General features: G+C 47.2%; 1 protein-coding gene and 1 long non-coding RNA gene across 2 annotated transcripts in view; one reads left to right on the forward strand and one right to left on the reverse strand.

The window, feature by feature from the left end:
• LOC142786307 (uncharacterized) overlaps positions 1-22,119 on the forward strand; it is a 58,976-nt gene extending 36,857 nt beyond the window's left edge. Inside the window, exon 3 of the long non-coding RNA XR_012888998.1 lies at positions 21,720-22,119. This is a non-coding gene — a long non-coding RNA (uncharacterized LOC142786307). The remainder of the gene's footprint in view (positions 1-21,719) is intronic.
• LOC142786306 (protein O-mannosyl-transferase TMTC1-like) overlaps positions 1-23,261 on the reverse strand; it is a 43,370-nt gene that overhangs the window by 13,705 nt on the left and 6,404 nt on the right. The window lies entirely within an intron of this gene.

A 23,261-nucleotide genomic window follows, 5' to 3' on the forward strand; every position in this document is an offset into this window, starting at 1 on the left:
GGGGTTCTTTAACGTGCACCCACATCTGAGCACACGGGCCTACAACATTTCTGCCTCCATCGGAAATGCAGCCGCCACCGCCGGGATTAGATACCGTGACCTGCGGGTCAGCAGCCGAGTACCTTAGCCACTAGACCACTGCGGCAGGGCACCTGTAAAACCAAACCAGCGAGTAAAATATGTTGACTTCTCCACAGCTGAGAAACAATCTGAACAACAGCTAGTGTGCAGTTGACAAGAACTGTCAGAGCAGCGAAATGAAGCCGAACCACTACACTCCAACACACGGCTTCGTGCAAGAGCGTTAGCCGATGCGACGGCGTGGCGTAAAAAAATATTGTTGAAAAAGCAGACTACTACAGCTCAAGAAAGATAACCGTTGTGCTCGCGAAGTGCGGTTGCTCAAAATACTGCGCATTCTTCGAGCAGAAAGTTGGTGGACTGGACTCGTTCGCGGAACTGTATAATAAAACAATTGGCTCTTAACGACTTGAACCTTGTCAGAATGTCTCTAAGACTTCTTTTTTACAGAACCTGCGTCACTTCAGTTGAAATTCACCTGCTAAAAACTAGCGTGGAACGATAAAAATGCAGCCGATAATACTGCAGATGGGTTGCCAGGCAAGAAAAAGGCCGCCCGTTAAAAAGATGGCGGAATATGTAACTGAAAATATGTAACTGAAGGAAAATATGTAACTGAAGAAATATGTAACTAAAAAAATAGTTTTGTGGTAAAGCACAAACAGTCACAACACGGATGTCCAAACTCCAGACACAGGAACTCGTGCTGAAACCAAGAGTTCGCAGTTCTCACGGATCTACGGGCCTAGCGTCACTTCGGGCGTCTTTTCGCAGCCACCGTTGGCATGTCGTTAACTGTCTTTGTTCTTGATTTTGCCTCCGTCTTTTTTTCTTAACAGACCAGTGGGAAGCAACAAAGCTCACCCAACATATATATCATACTGACAGCTTACGAGAATGACATTTCTCATACACCGCAAGATTTTCTATGACAAATACCTGTTTGTTGGGCTAAGTTTCGGCGTATTTATTTTTTCGGGACCAGCAGTTAGCATGCAAAGTGATTTACTTATGTTATTTGGCACATAAGTGATAGGCGGCGCAGTGCAGGCCACAGAGGGTAGGCCCCACAAATCACTGCTGCCTTAAGGTGGTGGTCCCACTCCGGACGCAACCACTCCACATGTTACGCAATGTTTGCGGATGCACTGGGCGTGCTGCGCTTCACAAAGAAAACTGAATTGGGATTCTGCAGAAAGCTTATTATCCTCTTTTTTCAAAGACATCTGATTTTAATGCCTGGTTGAAAGCGATACCCTGTAGCAATGAAAATAGTGTGAGCCGCAAAAGCATTTTTGCTGTACAAGCCTCCATTGTACAGAGTACGGCGAAACTATTCAACTTAACAAAGCGAAATTTACTATGCGTTTAGACTGAGTGCTCTTCAAGGTTTCTATGAAAAGATATTGGACGTAAAGTAATTAGTAACTTATTTACGTTCCAATGAATATGGGCAAAACAATGAAGGTTTGTGTAAGAATATCTTTTTTTCTTTACATAGCACAACCATTATATTGAGTGGCTATGTAGACTACATTAGAATTATTTTTTATGTAAAATCGCTTAGTGCTCCGATGAAAACTTGATTAATTATAATTGTGCCATTGGGGCAGTATATGGCTGTACTCGGTCATGCATTACCAACTAAGCGACAAAATTCTACTAGCTGATCCTCTAAAATTCTATATAGTGAAGCAGCAAGATCGTTACTCTGATTTTATGAAGAAAAAAATTCTTTATTTTTATGCCAGAACCTAAGAAACAGCATTGATTATAGCTAATTTTTCTGCTGGCCAGTTCCGTAGAGACTCGCTTTTTTCATTTTACACGCTAACTACCAACGAGTATTGCACATTTGTAGATGCATATTGCGTCTAGTATATATTTTTTTGCACTAACCTGACCACTCAGTGCTTCAAACAATGTATTTTCAATGAATCATAAATCTCACAGGCGTTTTTTGGTGGTAGCTCTATCAACTGAAAAATCAAGTTGCTTTACGTCACTTCAAATGTTTGCCAAAGGTGGCGCAATTAAACATAAAGAAACAGGTGAAACAGGTATGGATTATATGTCCAAGCTTCATCGTTTGCCTCACAAGGTGAGTATAATCACCACTCGTAAGCAATACAACCCGTAAAAGGAGGAGGGCTGAGTAATGAATAATTTCCAGTGCCACCACGTCCGCAGGGTGGCGGCATCGTCAAGTGGCAAATGGTTTCGGTACGCCGTATAATTGCGCGTTGGTCACGCGTTCGCAGAACCAGCGTTCCCCGCCGCATCTTTAGTAATGTGCGTCTCTTCATGGTACAGCTGCTCATGTTTCGCGCGTTCTTTTGAGCTTTTTATGCCTGTGAGCTTCGAATTTTTAAAAGGATGGACGATGACATGCCGTGCGAATGATATGTATGTAGTGCCACTTCAAATGAGACAAGATGTTTTTTTTTTTCTTTTTTGCCTTGCATATGAAAACTGTGCAGATTTCACATACTCGACAAAATACAAAAGTACCACAAAATACGATGAAGAACCATTCGGTCTGAACAGACTATTGGTCAATACTTTGGCATTCGTACCAATGCATGGTTCGATGTTCACAGTCCACTCTGGTACATCCTCTTCTACCTTCACTACTTCAAGAAACTGGCGCACTTATTCGCAGAAATATTGTCACACAGATCGCCCTTCTACATCCGCATTTTCTGTGGACCTTCTCAAATTTTGTAACAGCCGAGAGTTTCAGTGTAAGCATGTATGGTCATCGAAGAATAACCTGACCTCGACGCCCATGAGAATGGCCACATGAAAAAAAAATAGTGCTGTTACATGTACTGTAGCACCAACAGACATTTTTGATGCGAAGCATTTCTTTGCGTACTGCAAGCACTTTTGGCGTGTATCAACGTATCTATCTATCTATCTATCTATTTACCTATCTATCTATCTATCTATCTATCTATCTCTTTGTCTATCTAGCCGCTTACGTCTAGGTGCTTGCGCGATCGCATGAACCAAAATTAGTGTAGGAAAATAAGAAAATTTTATGAATATGACGCGATAGTCAAGACATGAATACTTTCATAATCCCATCACGAATGGTGTCAAAAACCTCCCACTTCAGTGTGGCACGAACCTGCGAGCGGGTATATGCCACAGCTGATCGACACTTGGAATCATGCAGCAACTACGAGAACACATAGGAACAGTTTTAACACGTGAGCGTTAAGAAAAACTTGATATAGGCAAAGCTGATCTGATTAACACAAAGAATAAATGTCAATGTCGCAGCAGGAATTAAACCCAAGATTTGTACTTGGCAATCAAACTATCTACCACTAAGCCGCGCCAGGTTTCAGAACAACTTTTCATATAGACCGTAATGTTCGTGTAACGTTAATTGTGGTTATCGTGCTGGCTATCCAATTATATCCCGATTACATAGGTGCACCTGCGATACAGTTGTCACGACGGGTTAACGTCAATTGCAGTTAGATGCCATGCACTGAAGTTAATTTATGTAAGAGCGTTCAGGGGTACCATCCTCGCGAGCACCAGTGCTTCATATCAGCTTATCGCTTTTGGTGTTACTAATACTCATGTTCCTCGTTGAAATCATCGCGCAAGTGCGAAAAACTGATTATACAAACATCTGCAACCTGTTTCTGTGCGTGCAAGATTTGTACATATATTTAGCGTCATTTCATGATGTGTCGCAATATAAAGATTGCGACATGGTAACTTTCCCTACACATGCTTAGCATAACGTCGATTAACAAGGTACGTAGAATATGCCGGTTTATTTTTTGAAAAACTGTTGCAGCAACCTAAATGGCAATCTTGTCGATGGTGCCTGTAAGTCAATATAAAAAAAGCCACAACTTTCCAGAACAGGTGTAAGATTTGTACATGGCAATCAAACATTCTACCACTAAGCCGCGCCAGGTTTCAGAACTACTTTTCATATAGACCGTAATGTTCGTGTAACGTTAATTGTGGTTATCGCCACTGAAGGAAGAAGAATGACAGAAATGTTGCAACACGTGATTTTAGGGGCGAAGCTTCTTATAGCGGCACCCGTTCGTCCCTCATAGCCGTTTTACTATGTAACAAGTATAACATTTTGACCTCCATGTTGGTGCCTGTGAGAGATTTCTTCTCTGCATTGTTCAACAATAAAAAACCATGCTCAATGTACATGCCAATGGCTGCTAATGGGGAACGAGAGACAAGAGCATTCAGCTTTTAGTTAGCGCACTCGCTGCGATCCCCATTAGCAGCCATTGGCATGTACATTGAGCAATATCTGACAAGAAAACTCCCAGGCATTTCCCCGAGGGTGAACATGGTTAAGTGCGAATGCACGGGGTGATGCTATGAGGGGTATTTATTAATTCGCACTATTATTAGCCTCGTGAGCGCGAAGTTCGGCATCCTCTGCACGCTTCGCCCGCTTCTCCTCGGCCTCGCGAGTGCGCAGTTCGGCATCCGCTGCACGCTTCGCCCGCTTACGTTCGGTCTCACGAGCCCTTCGCAGCGCCGCCTTGTCTTCCAACGTCGGCGAAACCACCGCGGTACCGTCACCTCCAACGACGGGTGCAGTGCTAGCATTCGGTTGTACTGCATTCGTTGTTGATGGTAGCGTTGCCTCCGGGACATCCATCGCACGACCCACTCTCGACGGGAAACTGAGAGAGAAGGCGGGCGCGCGAGAGAGAGGGGTGCGCACGCAGCTGCAGCGAGCGAGGAGAGCGGAGGAGCGAGCGAAGGGGGAGGGGGACGCGCGCAGCGGCGTTAAAGATATAAGGCGCGTTACTGACACCGATATCAGCGTCGTGTCCGTGGCTTATTCGGCAGAGCGTCGCGCTGCGGCCCGCCAAGTCCTCTTTCTTTTAAAGATAGAGAGAAGACTGCGGACGCCACCGACGGCGGTGGATGGTTTGGGGTCGCTTATAAAGTGTATTCACACTTAAAAGGCTTGCTACGTTATACTCGCTGGCTGTAACCTCTTTTGTTTTAGAAAGGTTCAGCGAGCGTTGAGCCGCAGTGCCGTGAATACAATGAAGTAGTAGTAGTAGTAATAGACTTTTATTCAGCCAAATTTACTGGCCTAGGCATTTCGACCGCCTGTGCGATCAGTCGACGCTGTTCTTTTTCCCCTTCGGCGCCAATCCAGTCGAGCCAGGAGGTGATGGAAAGGGATGGGGGAGGGTAATAGCTGGATTGCTGAGCAGTTGGGCAGTAAAACAGGCAGTATAACAGGTCAGCGTATGGGGAGGACCAATTAGGACAGCAGGGGTTAGACCTATATTTATAAAGGAAAAGGCGAGAGAGGGTTATCAGGCAGTTAATTTGGATGTGCCGTAGAGTTCGAGCCTCGAGCGCAGTGAGTGATGGATGAGGGGGAGGGTAAAGACACTTGTCGAGCCGGAGCTGGAGATATACCTCCTTGATAGTGTGACGCAAGGAGATCTGCCCATCGTTATTCGCGGAGCTCTCACTGTCTTCCGAAGGTGTGGGCCAGGGAATGAACGGTGCCCGGTGCAATATATCGCGGACAAGCTGATGAGCTAGCTCATTGCCGTTAATACCTGAATGCCCAGGAACCCAGCGGAGGAAGACAGTGGAGGGTTGAAGAGCAGACGCCGCTCGCTCGACCTCCTGTTGAAGAGCAGGGGGCAACGTGTTGTTCTGTACGTGACGGATGGGGGCGTGAGAGTCGGAGTAAATCGTGTACTCGGGGCGAGAAGGAAGGGAGGAAAAGGACTGCATGGCGTGGACCATGGAAAGGACCTCGAGCGAAAGTACATTTGGCGGGTGTAAGTATGACCGCTGGTGTGCGTGTCAGGTGCCGAAAGGTGTGGATGGTAGATAACGTAGCCACACGAGCTCCGAGGAGCCATGTATGAGGCATCCGTGTAGGCAACTCCCTGTGTAGAGAGAGGAGGAGAATGATGCTGTGCTGCCGCAAGACGCCGACCGGCGTGAATAACGGTAGACATAATAGATGGGAGGGGAAGGATGCGAAGGTTAGAAGCAGCGGTGCTAGCGGCAGAAGGCAAGGTGGGAACGGAAACGGGAATGTGAGGGATACTGGCTTGGGCTTATAGCCATCGGCCTTGACGAGTGAGAGAAAGACGGGCAATCTGAGAGTCGTGGTGCAGAGAAGTAAGAGAACGTAATAAATGGAAGAGGCCTGTGGCAAAGAGCTTAGTTGTAGAGGTAGTGACAGGGAGGTTTAGAGCTGTCTTGTAGAGGCCTAATAGAGCTCTTTCGAGTGTGTTGAGTTGCGTTTGGGTGAACTGAACATATGGTACAAACTACAAGAACTTGTTAAGGGCAAGCGCTTGTGCAACCCGGCACGCATGAGCCTCGTGGAGCCTCGACTGCCGAGTGACAATGCGTCCCAGGAGGTGGGTCACCGAGTGGCAAGTCCTCACAGCGTGATGTAGGGCCTGCGCGTTCTTTGTCACGTGCAAAGGGAAGCCAAGAACTTTGCATTGCTGAACAGTGGAGATGAGAGAGCTAGAAAGATATAGGGAGATGAGGGTATTGTGGGAGCGCTGGTACGCAGACCGGTTTAGCAAAAGTAGTTCACATTTTACCGGTGCAGGGGACAGGCCAGCAGTAGTGAGAAAGGAAGCGATAAGGTCCAGGCCACGTTGCAAAGTATCCTGCACGTGGCCGGGACATCCAGACGTACACCAGTGAGTGATGTCGCCTGCAGAAAAAATATGGTGGAGGTCAGGTATTTGGGACAGTTGGCAGGCAAGGGGGGCCATAGCCATATTAAATAGAGTAGGAGATAGTACGCCACCTTGAGGAGTGCCGCGGGTGAGGGAGTGTGGGTTGGACAAATGAGTATCGACTCTAAAGCGAGCAACTCGATTGGAAAGAAAAAAATCAGATGTAAGAATACATGCGGGAGCCACATGACAAGGAGGAGAGCTGAGCGAGTATGTAGTCATGACTCACGCCATCAAATGCCTTCCGTACATCGACGATTACAAGCGCATGGATCTGACTACGAAAAGGTGAAAGAAAAGTATGCTGAAGAACAGGGAACATGTCCTGCGCGCAAACGTGGCGTCGGAAGCCAATAAGAGAAGGATGGAAAAACTCTTTCGCCTCAATGAAATCAGACAGTCGAGTCAAGGCCATTCGCTCAAGAGTCTTGCCAATGCATGACGTCAAAGAGATAGGGCGAAGGTTAGATAGAGATGGAGGTTTGCCCGGCTTCGGAATCATGCAAATTAGAGATAATGTCCAGGAGCTCGGAAGACAGCCGCTGTTCCATGCTTCGTTGAATGTGTGTAAGAGAAATTCCTTCGCGTTGTCGGGGAGATTACGTAATGTAGTATATGTTATCTCATCCTCACCGGGCGCCAAGCGGGTAGATTGAGTGGCTAAGGCCGCTTCCAGCTCCCTGAGCGTGAATGGGCGGTCCAGGTCTGGGTTAGCTTCACCACAGTAATCTGGGTAGGAAGGTGTGAGTGGGGGTGGGATATACAGAGATTTTAAATTTTCAAACACATCAGATGGAGTCCCTTGAGCGAGAGTTTTAGCTAGGGTGGGAGCAACGGCAGGCTTGGTACCTAAGAGAGACTTAAACAGAGACCATGTAGAGCGCGAGTGCAGTGCGTAGTCAAGGCCGTCACACAGCGTGTTCCAACGAGAGTGCTCAAGAGAAGTGCCGTAAGCGATAATTTCAGCCCGCAGAGCATCAATTCGGAAGGAAAGCTGGACGTTGTGTGGCTGGGAGCAGAGAGCGCGTTTCAAACGTTGATGACGTCGCCTTAAGCGGAGGAAGTGAGGATCAGGGTCAGGAATGGGGAGTTGAAAACGAGCGCGGCGACTACAGGATGTCAGTGCTGCGGAGATCCGCGACGTCCAGTCGTCGTAAGTTTTAAATGAGTCAGACAAAGGGTTTTTACGGAATGCTTCCCAGTCAGTGTGATCGACTCGTTGTTTCCGCCTATTGTGGGAAAGAGGGGTGGTGATGTGTATGAGAAAGTGATCACTGAAAAGATTTTCAGCGGACACCTGCCAGTGAAAAGGAAGGGAACTCCTAGAGAACGTGAGATCGGGTGTAGTGGAACGCTGTGAAACAGTGCCCGCTCGAGTAGAGGTGTCAGGAGTATTAAGAAGGGTGAGATGGCGTTCCTGGGCGAGGCAGTGTAGAAGGTGACCTGGTTCGAGTGTTTGGGGGTAACCCCAGAGCCTATGAGGAGCATTAAAGTCACCCCCATGAACTAGTATATACCATGATTGAACTCGAGGTGGTCAAAGGTTGAAGTAGATACGAAGCACAAGCCGTAAGAAAGTGAAAGCTGAATTCTCCTGTCTCTCATTTCCCATTAGCAGCCATTGGCATGTACATTGAGCACTATCTGACAGGAAAAGGTTGCTACGTTATACTCACTGGGCGTACCCTCCTTGGTTTCAGAAAGGTTTAGCGAGCGTTGGGCCGCAGTTCCATGAATACAGCGAACTAATATATACCATGAACTCGAGGTGGTTAAAGATGGGAAGTAGACCCGAAGCGCAAGCCGTAAGAAAGAGCGCGTGTGCCACCTCTCATTAAGTCCTTGGAATGACCGCTGGATGGCCGTGCTTCTATATGGGGAATATATGATGAAAAGATGCGAGATGGTGGTACTTGGAGTGATGAATAGATGTATGATTGGACACACAGACAGATGCATGGATGGACGCATGAACAGATGCAGGGGCGGATGCATGGACGAACGCAGGGACAGACGCACGAACAGACGCACGCACGGACGGGCGGATGGACGAATGGACAGTCACACAGACGCACGCATGGATGGACGGAAGCAAGAACGAATGGACGGACGAATGCTTCGCCCCACTCTCCATCATTAACTCGGTGGATATGCTGACAATTTTTTAAACACATTATTCTCGTTGACACATGTGTATGCGCGCGTGATAATTACAATTACATAGCTTTATTACCTCAGCTTTTTTTGTGTCTGTGTTCATCGTACATTCGAAAATCACCGATTGAAGTGTACTTTGCTTTTTTCAGTAAATGGCAACAGAGCTAGAAGAAAAGAAACAAATTTTGGATTGTTTGTAAAAGTTTCAATACGTGCACAATTTACGCTGCACGAACTCGATAATCTATACCAAAAGAAAATTTAGCAAATAACTATACCTTATGCAGCCACTGCATGTTCAGACCGTATATCTTGCTTTATAAGCACCCTTGAGTGACCCCAAGGTGCTACGTAACTTTCATTGATATTTTTAGCATCACTGGCGTCGTCTGGCGGATATACACGTGTGGAGGGTTCCCCTTCGAAAGAAAAAATCAATGGTTAATAGCAGCACCCCCCTTTTTATCAATGCATTGTATAGGTGCGTATTCTGGGCACTATAGTACGGGACAGATTTTTCGCGCTGACTATTAAGACAAAGGGGCGCAAGCTCTCGCCCTGCCCTCCTCGTGTGCACGCCTATGCTGACAGCTATACTCTGTTTCATGCATCAGGTGCAATGCTGTGAGAGCTATGCAAGAAGTTCGGCCAGAAACATGTGTGACTTCGCGCATCTCGCGGTTAGCTTCCATCATTGTAAACGCTCGTGCGAGACGAGCACAAACGCACCTGCAAAGCGTCGCGTAAGGCTACAAGTGAAACATCAGGAAATAAGAACCAAGGCAAGCCGTATAACTGGCCGTTTTTAAATGCGAAGCATTTCTTAGTGAACTTTGGCGACCTTGAGCATATGTATATATCTATCTAGCCGCCTACGACTTTTAGCTCTCCTGGCCGTTTCGATAATGGTATCGATACCAAACTTGATATGGCGTAACATGACTGTATGAAGAGCATAGCTGACTAGTCATAACATGAAAATCATGATATATATGTCATGAATGTCATGAATTGCATTTTATGGTCGTGCAGCTCTTGGTCTGGTTTCGTTCACATGGCATGTTGCAGAACTGGTAGGGTATGGCATGATTGCATGGCGAACACAAGCCACAGACCCTAACACGAAAATCATGACATGCGCGTCATGTAAACAGATGACTACGTGCCACGCTCATGATGCACTCGAGGCCATTTCGTTAGCGTCACATATACCAAATTTGGTATTACGGTACGTCAAGTGATGACGAAGGTATTGCCACCAACTTTTAGTAGTGGGTCGTATGCCAAGGTGAAGGCTCCACCACATAGAAGAAAGAAGTGCGCGTGGGCCCCCACTCTGGCAAACAAGCCCAACCGACGCGCTTGGTTAGAGCCCTGTTGCTGAGACGTCAATAAACCTTGTCGACACCCCCTGGAGCGGCGTGACAATTGGTGGAGGTGCTGAGTAGCCCCTGACGGATGTTTCAGACCCTCCCTGGAAGCGGCACCACAAGTCCAGTGCGAGTCAACACTCCCATTCATCGGACAAGCCGCAGGATCAGGGGATTACCACCCGAAGCTGACCCTACAGTTCACCCCAGTATGATGAGCAAGTCCGTTCAAACTACTTTAACAGGTACAGATACCCCCCCCCCCCCCCCAGTGACATGGTACACTTTCGAAAGTCCACAGGTTCCGACACCATTTCAAGGCACCGAGCTCGAAGACGTCGAGGACTGGTTGGTCGACTTCGAGCGCGTGGCTGCTTTGAACGACTGGAACGACGCGGCCAAACTACGGCGTGTGTACTTCTATTTGGAGGATGGAGCATGTACCTGGTACATGAATTATGAGGAACAGATGACATCGTGGCCCGAATTCCGCCGCCGGCTGTTGAATACTTACAGAAGTGCTGATCACCACGAACGAGCGGAGCGAGCGATCCAGGCCCGCATCCAGATGTCCGATGAAACTGTTACGACCAATGTGGAAGATATGACGCGCCTGTTCCGACGGGCTGATCCGAGTATGACAGAGGAAAAGAAGTTGCGTCACCTGATGCGTGGAGTTAAGGGGCAGCTTTTCGCTGGCCTTGTACGGAGCCCTCCGAACACGATGGCCGAGTTTTTGTCCGAAGCCGTCACGATGGAAAAGATGCTTCAGCACCGATCCACCCTGTATAAGCGGCAAGTGAACACGTCCACTGCTCAAGTTCTCATGGCTATTGGGGGCAACACCGAGTGTCTGCGCGACCTTATCCGCTCTATAGTACGCGAGGAGCTCCAAAAGACTGCCAAACCACAACCACCTACAGTGTGTATGCACACCTCATCACACCTGGAACACACCTCAATGGAACACACCTCATCGTGTGTTCCATTGCAAGCATCGTCAAGGACGAGCTGCATCATGTCATTCGTGACCCTGTGAGTCTGAATAACGCCACACCCGCCCCGGCTGACTACCACCGTGCGACCTATGCGGAAGCCTTGAAGCGCCCAGCTTCCTCTTCCCCGCTGTTTGTTCAGGCACCTTCTACGGTTTCCCTTCAGTCGGCGCAGCCTCTACGGTATTACGAGAACACACGCATGCCCCCACCCCTCGTTTACGCCAGTCCTGTGCATCTTGTGGAACGACCAGCACACTACCTTGACGACAGACGCGTTTCACCTCGGAAATCTGATGCTTGGCGCACTCCTGATCGCCGACCTGCATGCTTCCACTGCGGTGAAGCGGACCATTTGTACCGCCAGTGTCCATACCGGCGCCTCGGGATGCGCGGCTTTTCAGTATATTCAGCACCTCCTTGGTATGGCCAGCCACCCCGGGACATTGAGGGCTACCTGGCTCAACAGCGCATTGCACCGCCTTCTGGACGGCAGTCGCGCTCACCGTCACCGAGGCGCTTTGCATCTTCGCCCCAGCGCCATGCTGGCGCACGGCCCCCCAGTCCACGCCGGGAAAACTAACGCAAGCGACCCTTGGAGGCAAGGTCGCTGGCAGTCGACGTGCTTAAGACCTCCGATCAATGCTAACAGTAAAGGGTGTAGATTGGACTGAGCGATATGTGCAGCTTTCTCTTGATATACCGGTGCTGATGGACGGCTATGCAGTAGGTGCTTTAGTTGATACCGGGGCTGACTATTCGATACTAGGCGGGAAAATGACCGGACTACTAAAGAAGGTAATCACGCCCTGGCATGGCTCCGTGATTCGAACGGCCGGTGGCCACACCGTCTCTCCGCTTGGAACGTGCACGATTAGAGTTCGGGTCTGCGGTTATAATTTTGTAGCAAGTTTCCTTGTGCTCCATGAATGTTCATGCGACGTTATTCTTGGTGTTGACTTTCTGCAGGAGTATGGAGCTGTCATTGATCTTCGAGAGAATCCCATCACCTTTTCAGCCGACCGAGCAATCGACAAGCAGGACGACCAACAACGTACCAACGTTCTTCGTGTTTCTGCTGAAAGTATAACGCTTCCTCCAAGAGCCAGTGTTATAGTCGACGTCACATGCTGTGGAGTGCGAGATGGTGGAGCGATTGTAGAAAGTAATGTTGAACGCCTGCTGACTCAAGGTATTTGTGTGGCTAGGAGTATCATACAGCTACGTGATAGCCGATCCCAACTGCTCGTTACAAATTTCAGCAACAAACACCGACACATTTTCCGTGGCACTTCGTTAGCGTTTGCAGATGAATTAGGAATCGTTCCCATCTGCTTCTCGTCGGACGCAGTGGAGGCCGCCAATACGTCTCTAAACAATATCTATACTAACTCTAACCTCACACCAGAAAACCAGACAGCACTGCGAAAACTCTTGCTTGAATTCAAGTCATGCTTCGCTACTTCCTCTAAGGTGCGCCAGACTTCGATCACTAGGCACAGAATCATCACTTACGACGATGCCCGCCGAGTACACCAACAGCCTTACCGTGTGTCAGCGAAGGAACGAGAAGCCATTCGTACGCAAGTTCGAGAAATGCTTGATGTTGGCATCATCGAGCCTTCCAACAGTGCGTGGTTCTCTCCGGTCGTCCTAGTCAAGAAGAAAGACGGAACGCTACGTTTTTGCGTCGATTACCGGAAGCTGAACAGCGTGACTAAAAAGGATGTGTACCCGCTGCCACGCATCGACGACTCGTTAGACAGATTACGCCACGCCCACTATTTTTCCTCTTTGGATTTAAAAAGCGGGTACTGGCAGATTGAGGTTGACGAGCGAGACCGCGAGAAAACGGCATTTGTGACCCCTGATGGCCTGTATGAATTTCGAGTCCTTCCTTTTGGTTTGTGCTCAGCGCTCGCAACCTTCCAGCGAATGATGGACACTGTGCTTACTGGTCTGAAGTGGCAAACTTGTCCCGTATACCTTGATGATTTTGTCGTTTTTTCTGAAACCTTCCAGCAACACCTTCACTGCCTCAGGAGTGTTCTACAGGCTAATCAATCAGCAGATCTTACACTCAAACCGCAGAAGTGTCAATTTGGTTATGAAGAGCTCAAATTCCTTGGCCATGTAGTCAATGCGAATGGAGTACGACCCGACCCCGACAAACTTGCCGATGTAGCCGCGTTTCCGCATCCTACAGACAAGAAGACTGTTCGGCGCTTTCTGAGCTTGTGCGCCTACTATCGACGATTTATTAGAGGGTTTTCGAAGATAGCTGAACCCTTGACTCGCCTGACACGCGACGACATACCGTTTGTATGGGCTACCGAGCAACAGGCTGCTTTTGCCGAGCTACGACAGCGGATGCAGTCAGCCCCTGTTCTTGCGCATTTAGACGATGATGCTAACACAGAGGTGCACAGTGACGCCAGTAACATCGGCCTCGGCACAGTGCTCGTCCAGCATCAACACGGCAAAGAACGAGTCATAGCCTATGCCAGCCGCTCACTGTCCCGTACCGAGGTGAATTACGCGACCACAGAGAAAGAGTGTCTCGCAGTAGTGTGGGCGATCACCAAGTTGCGCCTGTACCTCAATGGTCGTCTATTCAAAGTGGTGACGGACCACCATGCCCTCTGGTGGTTGGTAAACATACGTGATCTCTCTGGACGACTGGCCCGATGGAGCTTGCGTCTACAGGAATTTGATGTGACCATCGTATATAAGTCTGGACGGAAGCATGAAGTCGCTGATACGCTGTCGCGTGCACCCATACAATTAGTCAATCAAGAAGAAGAAGACGATGACGGTTTCCTGGGCGCCCTTAGCTCATCTGACTTGAGAAGACGCCAGCGAGAGGATGAAGAGATTCGACCGCTCATCGACTATCTGGAGGGTCATAGCTCGGTTATACCTCGCCATCTATCTCTCGTCGTGACGTCTTTCTGCCTCCGAGATAATGTCCTGTACGAAAAAGGACGCCCGTTCTACGAGCCGCGCTTACCTTCTCGTCATTCCGAAGGACATGCGGGACGAAGTCCTCTCCACGTGTCATGACGAGCCCACATCTGGTCATCTAGGTTACTCGAGAACGCTCGCCACAGTAAGTGAGGCGTACTACTGGCCCGGACTTTCGGCAAGCGTGAAGCAGTACGTTAAAAGCTGTCGTGAATTCTAGCGTCGAAAGTCACCACCAAGCAAGCCGGCAGGATTACTTCAGCCAATTGATCCACCCCACAAGCCGTTTGACCAAGTCGGCTTGGACATTCTCGGCCCATTTCCTTTATCGTCCGACGGCAACAAATGGGTCATTGTCGCAACTGACTATTTGACCCGCTATACTGAGACACAGGCGATACCACGAGCCACGTCTTCTGAGGTAGCACAGTTCTTCATGTGCCACATTGTTCTGCGCCACGGTGCTCCATCTACAGTGATAACCGACAGAGGAACAGCGTTCACTGCACAGCTTATTGATAAAGTTTTTCGACTGAGTAATACTAGGCATCGAACGACAACTGCTTACCATCCGCAGAGCAACGGCTTAACCGAGCGACTAAATAAGACAGTCGCAAACATGATCTCCATGTACATCGACGTCCAAAACAATACATAGGATCGCATTTTGCCTTATGTGACGTTCGCTTATAACACCGGCGTTCAAGAAACTACCCGATTTACACCGTTTCGCCTTCTATACGGCCGTGAAGTTCAGACCATGCTGGATGCGATGCTTCCTTGTGAAGACGCCATCAATTAACAACTGACGCAGAAGAATTCGCAGAGCGTGCCGAGGAAACTCGTCAGCTCACCCGGCTATACATTGGTCAGCAGCAACAGGTCGATGCACGACGTCACAATATGCGTCACAATGACGTATCTTACTGTCCGGGAGACCAAGTTTGGGTTTGGACCCCTGTTTGTCGCCGTGGCCTCTCCGAAAAGTTGCTCAGCAGATACTTCGGTTCGTATAAAGTATTACGCCGCGTGAGTGACGTAAACTACGAAGTGGTTCCGGACGCTACGTCATCACGATGGGTACAACGAAGACAACCGACCTCTGACGTAGTTCACGTGGTGCGCATGAAGCCTCATTTTGCGCGTTCCTAAAAGACCACTTTTCCTGTTTTCTAGTGCTCCGACGATTGCCTCATCATTGGTGGACTTATTGCGTCTAACATTTGATTATTGGTGCCCTTTTTCATTGTTTAAGCTGCTTTGTTTTGCTTTTTTGCAGTAACTTTACAGCATCGGGACGATTCTTTTTCTTTATTTTTGTTGAGGAGGAATATTGCCACCTACTTCTAGTAGTGGGTCGTATGCCAAGGTGAAGGCTCCACCACAAACAAGAAAGAAGTGCGCGTGGGCCCCCGCTCTGGCAAACAAGCCCAACCGACGCGCTTGGTTAGAGCCCTGTTGCTCAGACGTCAATAAACCTTGTCGACACCCCCTGGAGCGACGTGACAATATGGTACTGGTGCAAACATGATAAACATGTGATGCGTGTCATGTAACAGCATGACTACATGCTACGCGCATGTTGCGCTCATGGCCGTTTCACTAGCTTCACATGTACCAAACTCGGTATTACTGGACACCAATTGACCACATAGGCAAATGACACATCGAAACATGATAATCACGACATGCGTGTCATGTAACAACATGAATACATGCCACAATGATGATGCGCTCGCCGCTGTTTCGCTAGCTGCACATATGCCAAATTTGGTATGACGTGACGCCAGTGAATGACGATTATATGACTGGTGCAAACATGATAATCCTAACACGCGTGTCATGTAGAAACATGACACCATACCACACTCATAGAGTGCTCGCTGCCGTTTCGCTAGCTCCACATATATACTAAATTTGGTATCACGGGTTGTGATAAGATGAAGAAGGTAAACGACACACCCGAACATGATAAATGTGACATGGAAGTCATGTACAACATCATTTACTTCCACCTCGTAACGTTGTGCTGATTTTGAAAAGACATATCAACATTTCTCATTCGTGCTTCATATATCATTGATTCGACTGTACACGGGATCTGCCAATTTTTTTATCTCCGACGCACAAAGCAGAAAGAAGAAAACAAGTCATGTCTTAGATGCGAAAAAAAATTCTACTATTTTTTAGTGCCAACGCAATCATTGCAAGAATTCTCACTAGCCTTCACAGCGTTGCACTTGATGAGGGAAACGGAGTATAGGAAAAATACATTCGTAGAACACATGAACATGGGGTCAGAGGTGTGGCTTCTATGTGGGTGTCGCCATAATGCCTTATGATTTTCGAATATGCACAACCCCCTTTCCTCCCGCCCTCCCACTAAGTGTGACGCTGAGCTCGATTGTGCTGCCATTTTATATTCTGTGTGTGTGCAATTACGTCGCATTTGGAAATATACTTTTCATGAAAATGAAGAATTTTTTCAAGCAAACACTTCATGAGAGATTATTTACCATAATTTAGTAAGTAGCATAAAGATGGCGAAAGCAAGACGGGAAACAGCGTGAACGAACCTATGGATTATCCCACGTCATCCCATGCACTAGGTGGTCCACGTAATACTCATAAAAAGTTTTAGAAAAAACCACGGGCTCTAGAAGCTTCCACTTCCTCTATAAAAGTGTAAATAAGCTGTTTAACTAATCATCAACCAGATGCACTTCATTCAGGTAAACATTTTATAATCTAGTTGGAAAGGGTGAAACTCAGCAAATAACCTCAGAATCCTCAGGTTATCTTGTGCTGAAATGTGACTGGCTGTTTTTGTAGCGTAAGCTAATTGGCTGAGCTTGAGCAGTTTCAGTGGCAAGAAATAAACAAGAAAATATTTGACCCAATTCTGCATGTTGCATTGCAAATGTCGTCGAGAGACGATAGTCTTGCGTCTGGAGAGAGTGAACAAAACGTTTATTTGATGTTGTGCGGAAGAAAATTGGTGAATGGAATTGTGTAGGCGCTGCGTTAGAGTGCCTCGAGCGTGTAGTGGAGGCGAACGAGCGCATGGAGGCACGTTAGACTCGAGTGCCATCTCGCAGTTATCTTCAAAAACGAAGGCGTGCACGCTTGCGGAGAAAGATGTCCGCCTGTCTCAGAGGTGATAAGATGTAGAACGCAAAGCGATGGGCAGGTGCCACCACTATGTTGTCGTAGCAAAGCATTGGCAACACTTGCCTCTTTGAGCATCGCGTTGCACTGTCAGTACAGCGTGATAAACACTACGGTCCTTAGAGTTACTTGTGTCTGCCTTCTCAAGTATAAAGGAACACATACATAGACATGTTGTTATGGTGCCTCAGATATGCGTAATTATTGCTTTTTAGTTTACAATCGCACAAGTATGAACGCTGAATCATGAGCAATATTGGTAGGCACTGCGGATGGGGTCGGCCGATTGGTGGCGTTTCAGGTATCGTTAGGGTGGACAAACAGACAAATGTACATACATACAACAGAGAGACAGACAGACAGACAGACAGACAGACAGACAGAGACAGAGACAGACAGACAGACAGACAGACAGACAGACAGACAGACAGACAGACAGACAGACAGACAGACAGACAGACAGGCAGGCAGGCAGGCAGGCAGACAGACAGACAGACAGACAGACAGGCAGGCAGGCAGGCAGGCAGACTAAATTTTTTCTGTCGAAGGTCCCAAAGGAAGACAATCGTCTTTAAAAATGATGCACTCGTGCGACGCTAAATCCAGCCAATGGCAAGGTCGCTACATCAAAAAGAAGGTTAGCGGTGATGCCAGTGCGCTCAAACACTTCGAAGTATTTGTTGACGTCCTGATCAATCGTTATTCCATAAACGTGAGTGAGTTGGAAAGACAAAGAGAGTGTGTGTTTGTGTACGTGGGTGCGTACGCACGTGTGTTTACACTTTAGTGAAACAACGCTGGTTTCAGTTTGCCAGCTGTCACTGGGGAACCTTTCGTCGTGTCGTTGAAACGACGGCCACAGTTGACGGATTGTAGGTTTTTGTTCAGTGGTTTTCTTCGGCCAATATCTGCCACCTCGCGTGACCGGCGATGCTGAATGTACTTGCACGAGTAATTTTCTTGCTTTTTACAAGCGTGGGTAAGTGGCTTCGTCTGGTGCATCCTTTTAAAGTATTGAGAGAAGGAGGGCATGTAACCGCCACCTTAAGCAGTTGTCGGTCAAGCTGACCTACGCCTGAAACTACTGCAGGCACCAGGTGTAATAAGAGACATAAAGAGAGAAAAGCAGGCGCGTCCTCGCTTCGTTCTCAACTGGATGCTTATTTATCCCAACAACAGCAAAATAAAGTAAATTCGCCAGCTGCGTATTTTCTTCCTTTCATCCTCTTCACGTACTTTACGCAAGCAACAATGTGGAGGCTGCATTACGGCCCACATTATAGTTGTACAAAAGGCATGGCTTTGAAGGCTGGCCGCCAAAACGAGGACGCATATTTTGCACACCTCGACATGTATGTTTCTTTTTTTTTCTCGCCTATTTCAAGGTCCTTCAGCGAAAACAAGGGGTGGTGTAAGAAAGAGAAAATAACAAAATCTCTTGGAAGATAAATAGCCGCCGAGGTAGTCGAGGGACGAGCAAGAGCTCGCCTGGGGTGCTGAGCTACGCATTCATTTTCTGCCGGTACAAAGTTTCTGAGCAGCCGTGGCGAGGGGTCTTTGTCGGCAACTTTGTCATGCAGCTTGTAATCATTTTTACTCTCCACGTGGGTGGCATTTCTGACTGTCTGTAGTTGTTTCGTTCCCTCTGTTTCGTCCTCTATTTATTTCGATAGTCTTTCTTAGGTTACTTGGACGCAAAACGTTTCGTGTGTCTGTCGGTCTATTTGTCTGTCCATTTGTCTGTTTGTCCATCGAAACCCCTACCCGAAACGGCCAAAATCTAACCCCATCCACAGCGTCCACCAATATTGCTCAAGTTCAAGCGTTCATCCTTGTGCGATTGTCAATTAAAAAGCAATTATTGCACATATCTGAGGCACAATGAAAACACGTCAATATTCTCTGGTGTCTTTTTACACTAGAGAAGGCATACAGAAGTAATTCTAAGGATCGTAGCGTTTATTACGCTGCGCTGATAATGCAACGCTATGCCAAAACGGCAACTGTTTCGAACTCTTTGTTAGGACGACAAGGTGGTGGCACCTACCCGTCACTTTGCGTTCTACGCCTTCTCGCCTCCGAGACAGGCGCACACGCAATCCTTCGTTTCCGAAGATAACTACCAGATAGCACTCATGTCTCCCGTACCTCGATGAGCTCGTTCGCCTGTGCTGCACGCATCGAGGTACACTAACGATGCGCCTACAGAATACCAATCACCAATTTTCACGCGCAGAACATCAGATAAACGTTTTCTTCACTCTCTTCAGACTCAAGACTATAGTCTTTCGACGACATTTGGAGTGAAACATACAGATACGGGGCCAATTGTTTTCTGAAGCTCGTATTGGGTGCTCCGCAGTGAATTTGGTCAGGATCAAAACTTGAAATAAAGTGACTCTGTCTCGCACATTAATAATGCCTCTATGCCACCGACTTCGCCGAAAACTACGCCACGTCGAAGCTTGCAATTCTCAGAAACGCCCGGCGAGTCAGTCGTACAACAACCGACAACTACTGAGTTCGTATGAATCAGTCAATGAAGCAATGTGGGTGCCCAATAGTCATAAGCATGTATACATTATCTTATTAAGATGAAAATATAACTAAAGATCCTGCACTTGTGCTTCAGCAACGCTAACGTTTCAGCTCCTATGCATGTCGTGTATGAGAAAAGTCAACATTCCACTTCGTTCTTCTTCCTAGTTTAGTCCTCTAACAAAGTTACGGCTGGGAGATCGCGTAGAAACTTCCCGAGTCTGCAGATCTTGAAATGAGCGTGAGCTCGATAATTGTACCAAACTATTTAATGCATCTCTTCTTTTATATGTCTGCCATCATTGGGATCCCCGCACTTCGTGGGGTGTCAGTCGACTTCCATTACCGCCTTCTTTCAATAGAAACAACATAAATAAATCATGTCCCTTTCCATTCAATTTTTCGCACTTACTTTCAATGCAGATTGGTGGTAGTGTAAAGGGGTTCAGTGAGCAGCAGTGAGCTGTGCGCGCAGGTGAAGCCTCTCCACATAACGCGAATTGTAAATCAAGTTCACTGCACACTACATGCTATAGTTGACAAAGAGGGACGCCGCATTCGGTCAGCCAATACTAGACGCACAAACACTGGTACAGAAATGTGTGCGCCGTGTCTTTTTATAGCACGCCCACCTCTACATTCATGGCTGAGGAGAATGGGCTGCGCATGACAAATGCAAACGAGCTGTTTGTTGGGGCATCGTGTAGTGCAAGGTCCCATATTATGGTGTATACTCGTGAACTGAAACGCACGTCGAAACTTACAGAGTAAGGGCACAGTGGGAAAGCAAGATGGAGGGCTCTCGTGTACTTAAATTTTGGTAAGCACGTTGTAAGAAAGGGGCCATGTTTGTGGAGGATGTCCGGTCGAAGTCTCTTTCCACGGAACTTTGTTACGGTATTGCTGTTCTGTCGAGTTTCATTGACTACTAATGCTGCAAGCTTATAAACTGGCGCATGTTGGTGGACGACAGACATGAAGTGCGGAAGAAAAGAACGCCTATCTGTTGAAATAACGAAGCTAATATCATTTCTGCATTCAGCACGTGGTTAGGTTTCTGTCGCCTGAAAAACAAGTTCCATCTAGCTTGCCGCATCAGGCAATTTTCTCAAAAGGCGAATGCATGCACTTGAGCTTTTTTTTTCTTTTTGATGTCCCGCCTTCTATCGCCCTTTTTATTTTTACTCAGGTGCCGTCACAGAAAGAAACAAAAACTTTTTGTCGCTCTTTACGCAACGCCTTCTTTCAAGTCAGATATCTCTCACAGGCGCCGATCCTAGATACAGGTCTCTTGGCAGTCTGAGTGGCTTTGAAAAAGAAGAGAAAAGAAGAATACCACGTTGTAACTGTATCTCGCATAGGAGGTAATTATAACTCGCAGTCTTCCCAACAGAATGCCCATGCCAGTGAGTTTTCTCAACATGTCGAGAAGAGACGAGGAATTAAATAAACAAACCCAACACGAAAGGTACACACAGTTAAAGTATGATCGTCTCTTCTGCAGGTCTATTTCTAATATTATTTTTGCTTCTATAAAAACTTTCGCGGCGCAAGGGCTTAATGGGAAATCGACAGACGAGAAAATGAGGACACGGCGAGCAGTGAGAACTTTTCATAATTTTTTCTTGGTGTCTTTTGTTGTATTGATACAAACTCCTTTTCTAGTTTACTGTGCTAATTCCATCCAATTCTTCGCTCTACAGTGTCTCGCAGGTTTGGTGACATTACGTTGATGGAACGAGTTTCCTAACGCGAAACAGCGGCGCATTATACAAAACTACAGCCAGAGGTTTGTGTACTTTTTTTATTTTTTGCCTATTTAATGAATTATTTCATTTTCAGGCTGAAGTTCCTTCAGAGTTCGACTGACTGAGAACGTTGACGTTTTAACAACGCTCTTAGCGCTCCCGATTGGGACTTTCGGCACTACTCGGGTCTTTGTGAAACATGAGCTGTAGGTTTATATGGGCGTTCGGAAACCAGCGGTACAGAAAGACGCTTCTTCAAGTGTGAAAACCCGGCATTAGGACAGGCGTTACTAATCGCGAAGCAGTTTTTGGTCAAGCCTTTATTGCGCGTGATCCGTCATAAAGCTCGTGGGTGTTAGGAACGGGTACGCGCCAGAGCCAATGATGTATCCCAACCATATAACTACTCGTCCACTACGAATTGAGGCAAGCGTTCACCGAAAACTGGGTATGTGCCAGAGAAATATGTGCGGCCTATCACAAAACCATCAATGTTATGAACGAGTGTGTGGTACAGAAATTAAGCGAATCCCACAGCAGGCAACTTCTACTAAAAAGGAAGAAGACAGCAGTTTGCCCCAAAAATGGCGTGTGCGTTATTATAGTCACGCACGACTGTCACGTTATACTTTGCAGCCATATATGCGGTGGCTATATAACCCCATCTACACGTAACAAGGAGTGCTTAACAAAGAGCAGTGATATAACATACCAGAGTTTTTCAAGTGAGTGCTTATTCGTAAACTTGTGTATGAAAGTGGTTAGGTAAAGTTTGATAAAACCGCCTGAAAGCTTAACAAACAACGTTTAAATAAAGAGCAGTGACGTAATATCTGAAAAAAACTTGCTAAACATAAAAATGCATCAGCCTGACATAAGAAACGTCAGCAGCCTTACTGTTTTGTAGGAGTGTTGGAAGCGAATTTGTCTTATTTTTTTCATCCTCATACAATCGAAGATAACACTAATGGGACGCGGTTGCGAAGCTCGTCGTCACTGCCAATCTTCAGACACTCAAACATCTGTATATTGAAATACAACCATAGAAAACTATCACTTCTGGCATACGTTTGAAAGCGCATTCGCACATATACAATTGGTCAATATAGAGTGAACAAGCAGCGGTGAGCATAACAGCGTGTTTGCTACTAGTCAGAACAACTGCGTGGTATCACTCTTGGTTAATAAAGATTCTTTCATTGTCAAGCAAGTGCACCGAAGGTTGGCTTACACACGTGGCCTCATGCTTCCCGAAATGAAATGCTTTCACTAGCTCTCAGGTTTATTGATTCACATAAGGAAACGAAATTGACCGCGGTTGCGCGTGCTTCGCTGCGAATTTCGTCGAAGAACGATACTGGTGTATGGGAGTTCTTCTTTCGCTTACTTATTGGCTAAATTGTGTGACAGACAGGCTGACAGAGAGACAGGTCAAAATTTCTGCGTTACCGTGTACCAAGAAAGACTACCTTTGTTTAAAAGGCCAACCTTGTTTTC

This window comes from Rhipicephalus microplus, unplaced genomic scaffold (assembly GCF_043290135.1).
Source record: "Rhipicephalus microplus isolate Deutch F79 unplaced genomic scaffold, USDA_Rmic scaffold_22, whole genome shotgun sequence".
NCBI lineage: Eukaryota > Metazoa > Arthropoda > Arachnida > Ixodida > Ixodidae > Rhipicephalus > Rhipicephalus microplus.